The sequence below is a fragment of the Lycium barbarum genome, chromosome 12, assembly GCF_019175385.1.
Source record: "Lycium barbarum isolate Lr01 chromosome 12, ASM1917538v2, whole genome shotgun sequence".
Lineage (NCBI taxonomy): Eukaryota > Viridiplantae > Streptophyta > Magnoliopsida > Solanales > Solanaceae > Lycium > Lycium barbarum.
In genome coordinates this window covers 34,759,711-34,765,710 of record NC_083348.1, presented here as the reverse complement: position 1 = coordinate 34,765,710, position 6,000 = coordinate 34,759,711, and positions in this window count along the sequence as shown.

The following is a 6,000-nucleotide window of genomic DNA, read 5'->3' as shown; positions in this document are numbered from 1 at the left end:
ATATATGTGGCATCTTATCTGTGACTGTAGAACCCTAACAGACAGTGTCGCGATACACAGAACATGCTAGCTGGATGAAATTCGAAAGACGTGATGAAGGATATAAGTACGGATGTTACAGGGTAAGACCGATATTGAATCCACACCAGTTAAGGCTAGAAAGCTCTAATGCGGTGATATACGGGAACATATCTAGCAAGGGAATAGACGCACAAACTCCACGAAGAAGGAATTACAATTGTAAAAGATCGCGGAAGGCGACGATTATTTAAAAGGAATAGGCGTGTGCAGACCCTCTTAATGAAGGACGGGAGAACGTGCTAGACCTAAAATGAACTACGACGATTTAGGCTTCATAAAAAGGGACCTATTAACCCAAGACTAAAGTTTGAAGTATGTTGGTGTATTGGGAAGGTTACGAAAGGACGCAAAAATAAGTTGACAGCGGGTGTAATATGAGCTACAAGAGATACCTGGAAAGGTCGCCGAATATAAACGACACCTGAGACGGCACTAGGTGAAGGATTGGTATAGTAGGATGTGTAAGTCATTAATCGATTGGTTTGGTATTAGCGGAGCTAAGTCGCTTGGCCGACAGGCAGCCTAAGCTTCTAAAACGAATATACTGAGTGATCGTACGTGACGACTATAAGGGAGACCCCCCCCCCTCCCCCCCCCCCCCCCCCCCGAAGCCTTGTAATACACTATGAGACCAGTTTAACATTCGAGGACGAATGTTCTAAAGGGGGGGGGGGGGGAGGATGTTATATCCCGCATTTTTGCGTATTTGGATAATTTGAGATAATGGCGGGAGGTTAAGAGCAAGACTATAATTTTGATCTTGTTGGGTGCATAAGTTGTTTATGAAAATTTTGAACTGGGAATATTAAGAAAGGTCAAGGGTATAAAGGGAAAATTCGCAATATGATTCGTGGAAAATATGGAGGAAGACGAAGGGCAAATTTGGAATTTGGAAAATAATTTTTCATGAATTGTAGAACTAAAAAAAAAAAGGGGTGGGCTTGGTGTTGGGCCATTCTTGGCCGTCCACCCTTCTTGATGGGCCAAGCCCATGTGGTATTAAAATTTATGGGATTAAAAGAAGACTAAGTCTTCTAAATAGTCCCATAACTTTCTAGACATTTCAAGAGAAAAGAGAAAAGAAAAGAAGGAGAAAAAACTCCAAGGACCATTCGGCCCCCTTGGAGAAAAATCAAAAAAAAAAAAAAGAGAGAAGGAGAGTTTCAACTTGTTCTTCCTATCCAAACAATCCATTAAAAGGTTCTTAGCAAGTTGAAGGGGTTGTTGGAACAAGAAAAACTCATAATCATACAAGTTGCCAATTTTAGTCAAGTGAAGAAGTTGAGAAAAAGGGTAAGAACTTATACTCTTTTATATGTTATGGATGTTTATGCATGTTGTAGTATACAAAAGTGAGTGAAATTCATGAATAATAAGAATGTAGTTGTGTGGCCGTGTATGCCTATGTGTGGGTGGAAATTCATGTTTTAATTATTTTATCTAGTGGATAGTTGTGGTTGTAATGAATGCTACGTTAATAATGGAAGTTGGATGATTTTAGTGAAGTTGTAGCCATGTGTGCATGATGTTGGTCGTGAGTTGTATATCACATATATAGCCGTGTATATTTGGTGAATCACGAAGGAATGGTGAGCAAATTTTATTTAGTATGTTGGTTGTTGTGTTGTGGATATTATATTGCAAATAAAAGCCTAATGAGCTTAGTGAAGTATTAGTAGTTGGAGGCTTGTCTTGGAAGATTATGTAAATTGAATATTATGTTCTTACATGTATGGAAGATAATGGTATTAGTATGGTGTTGTTGGAATATATATTATAAGGTTGTTATTGTTTTTATTGGAGTTGGAAGGTTTTGAAGGAAGTAATAAATTGATTAAGTTGTTATAATGTATCTTGGATTGAATATGGAAATTGTTAGTATGGTTGTTGACATTATGTTGATAGTTTGGCCGGGTTGAATTCCCGGATTGTTGTTGATTAAAAATTGGCTGAGTTGAACTTTGGGGATGGTGTATTTACGGGGAAGTGTTACCGAAATTTCGGTAGCCAGGTGTCACTTTAAGAATCCAATTCTAAATGTTCTAATTAAGGTTTGGTAAATGTGACCAATTTGTAGATTGTGGCGGATTTGCAACTTGAATTTGGAGTAGCATAAGGAGCGGAAGGAGGTATGTAAGGCTTTACTCTTCTTTCTATGGCATGTCTCAGACGTAATAGGTTGGATATGAACCTCGGGGACAACCCTATTCTCCGGAATCCGCACCTAAAGTTTTCTTTTTTCATTCAGAAGAATTGAATTAAAAGTTGTGTAAAATGTTGGAAAAACTTCCTAAACCTCTAGAACTTGCATAAATAGGACCCGACTACCTTAAAACCCTCACAAGTAATGCCATGACATGTAACATATGCAAATTGTGTACGCTACCACATTCGGCCCGAGGTGGGCCCATTGTTCCCGGATTTTCCTTATTGTTCCGCTTGACTTATTTTAAAGCAGAATCCAAAGGAAACTTTTGATCCTTATCCCGATTATCAAACGATAAGTACTATACCATTCTAATGGAAATATGTCTATGATGACCATGATAACGATGATGCTAAGGAAGAGAATACGTCTATGATAAGTATGACAAGAATGATTCCATGACTAAGAGTCTTAAGCTAAGGATTCAATATGAGTATGAAAGTGTCCAACTAGTTCTTGATCTTTAATTCTATTCCTTGGTCATGATACTATTTTCTAAAGATTTCAAAACATGAATTGATGTCTATGATGCCCTGGTTTCATACTATGTTATTTTCTAGTGCTATTCTCCGTTGATAGTCTCGCCTTAAAATACTCGTTCCTTCAAGGTGAGACAAAGCGATCCTGGTTATTCCGTAATGTAATCGGAGGTCACCGACCTTACGTCACTCCGATGGATACATGATTTTCTTTGGGCTCTCCTTCATGCTTATATGACATATGTATATGAGATATGGATATGTACATAGGGTGGGGGAAAGGGATACATGGGGATGGGAAGGGAAACATGTTTCATTGCCACCTGGTCAGCTGGCTTATCATCCCGGACGCGGGATGCCCAGACGCGGGATATATGGGCGAGCTATGTGGGCGAGCCGACATCGTTCGGTGCTATGCTATGACCTGATATGATATGACATGATATGATATGACATGATATGATATGACACGATATGATATGATATGATATGATACGATATGATATGATATGATATGATAAGACATGACATGACATGATATAAGTTCTATTTTCTATGTCTATGAAAAAGAAATATTTTTTTAAGGGAAAGACAAGCATGCATGGTATCCGGCCCGAAAGGGTATTCCTATGTACAGGTTACTTTCTTGTATCATTATATGTCCTATGACCCCATGATATTGTTAATCATACCTTATGTTTCTGTTTGTATCATTTTCCATGCCTTAGATACTCGGTACACTATTCGTACTGACGTCTCTTCTTGTGGACGCTGCGTTTCATGCCGCGCAGGTCAGCAGGTAGGCGGATCTGATTCCGAGGAGCTCTATCAGCAGTAATTGGCAGCGCTCCAGTTGTCCTGGAGCCTCAGTTCCTTGGTACTATTTTTGTGTATATATATTCGGGCACGGCAGTACTCGGCCCTTCCTATGTATATGTGTACTATGTTTAGAGGCTCGTAGACAGATATGTACAGTTAGATGTTTTGTACTTTTGACGGTCCTCGTCGCTGTACAATGTATTAACAAGGTTTAGTTGCCTATGTGTATAATTATGCTACTAAGGTTAATGTTAAGCAACAGAAAAAAAATATGGTATAGTTCATACGGCCCACTCAGTAATAGAGGTAATATGATAGATAAGCGGTGCTCGGTACGAGTATCGGGTACTCGTCGCGGCCCCTAGTTGGGTCGTGACACTCATACTCAGTACAATGTTCGTACTGACGTCCGTTTTCTTTGGACGCTGTGTTCATGCCCACAGGTAGACAGGGAGGAGAGCTCGACCCAGACCAGTAGTAGATGTCAGCCGATTGAAAGCACTCCTTTGTTCGGAGGTGCTTATGGCGATTCTTTTGTGTATATTAATGTATATGTATCTTTGGGCATGACGGGGTCTTGTCCTGTCCTTATGTTTAGTACTCCAGTAGAGGCTCGTGGATGCGCAGTGTGGGTTAGATGGTCTCAGGAAGTGCTATTATATGTATATGTTATTTTGATGGCCGAGAGGCAAATGTATATAAAAAGTATTTATGTTTCTATGTAAGATATGATTTTCCTACAATTTGAGTATAAAGCCGATAAAAGACCATTAAATGAGCAAGATGAGTAGTAGTACGAGTAGTGCTCGGTGGCTAGCCCCGGGTACCCGTCATGGCCCCTAGCTGGGTCATGACACTTGTAAACTAGGTGATCATGGCCAACAACGAACTTCCAATCGAGAGTGATTTGGCTGATGAACTAGAAGCAGATGAAGACTTTGCATCTGCAATTATTCATCCGAGGTTGACTGCTACTACTATCAAGTTTGATAATTCCCTCTATCATATGCTCAAACAAGAGGGATACTTTCATAATGCAGTCGATGATGACCCTCACCAACACATAGCAAACTTTCTGGATGTGTGCTCTAAGCATATCCAGCGGGGTGTGACTCAAAAAGCAGTTCGGCGGAAACTCTTCAAATACTCGTTAGTCGAAGAAGCAAGAAAATGGTTCACAAAGCTGCCCCGAAACTCTATTGCTTCATGGGAAGAGATGGTCAGAGTGTTTCTCAGGAAGTGGTATCCTCCGAGTAAAAGGGCTGAAATTCGTGATCAGATTTACGAGTTCAAACAACCTAATGGGGAACAACTTTTAGAAGGTTAGGAGAGGTACAAAGAATATTTGGATAGGAGTCCAAACCATGGCTTTCCAGATCAGATTTTGAAGGAGAAGTTCTATAGAGGGTTAGATCCTATGACCCAAACGATAGCCAATAATGCTGCCACCGGTTGTTTCATGAATAAGTCCTATGCTACTATAACTAATATCCTTGATCAATTGACTACACATATCCAAGAATGGCATTCAAGTAATTCTGATGGGATATCACTTGGAACACAGTTGATTCAAAATATTGTCAAAGATAGCCAGGAAATGCAGCAGACGTTGGCACAATTGGCCACTAGTCTCTCTCTACTGACAAAGAGGCTTGATGTGAGAGAAGCGGAGAAGGTGAACGTTTGTGAAGATATCTCAGTCATGCCGCCTGGAATGTACCAAGTCCCAGAGGGTCCGTATCAAGAGGGCCCCCTCCGCAAGTTAAGAATGTTCAGTATGCAGATTACATAGCGAAGGGGGATATTCCTGGGCCAATTCAGAGATACTGGCGACCCCAACAAGGGCAGGGGTCATACAATTAAGGGAACTATAACAACAACCAAGGGAACTATAACAACAACCAAGGGAACTACAACAACAACTATAGTGGACCGAACCAAGGGAGATACAACAACAATAACGAAAATCTTAAGAACAGAAGTTCCAACCCTTATATTCCACCAAAAGGGCAATCTACTGATCAAGGTAGTTCGAGGTTGGAGTCAATGCTTGAAAAAGTATTGGCAAGTCAGACAAACACTGAAAAGACATTATCTGTGCTATCAGAGATGGTGGTCTCTCATTCAACAGCTATTCAAAATCTTGAACAACAGATGCGTGAACTTTCTAGAGAACAACATCCTGCTAGAAAAAGAGGGCTCCCTAGTGATACTATTCCAAACCTAAAGAATGGTGGGGGAGTGGAACACACTTTTGCTATTAGCACGAGGAGTGGTAAAATACTTCAAGGTGCTGACAAGAAGGTGGTTGATCTAAACCCGATTATTGAGAAAGAAGATGTGTATTCTAATGAGCCTATTATTGATGAGGAAGTCCGTGGTGAAGAAAAAGTTGCTGATATTCTAGAAGTCGCT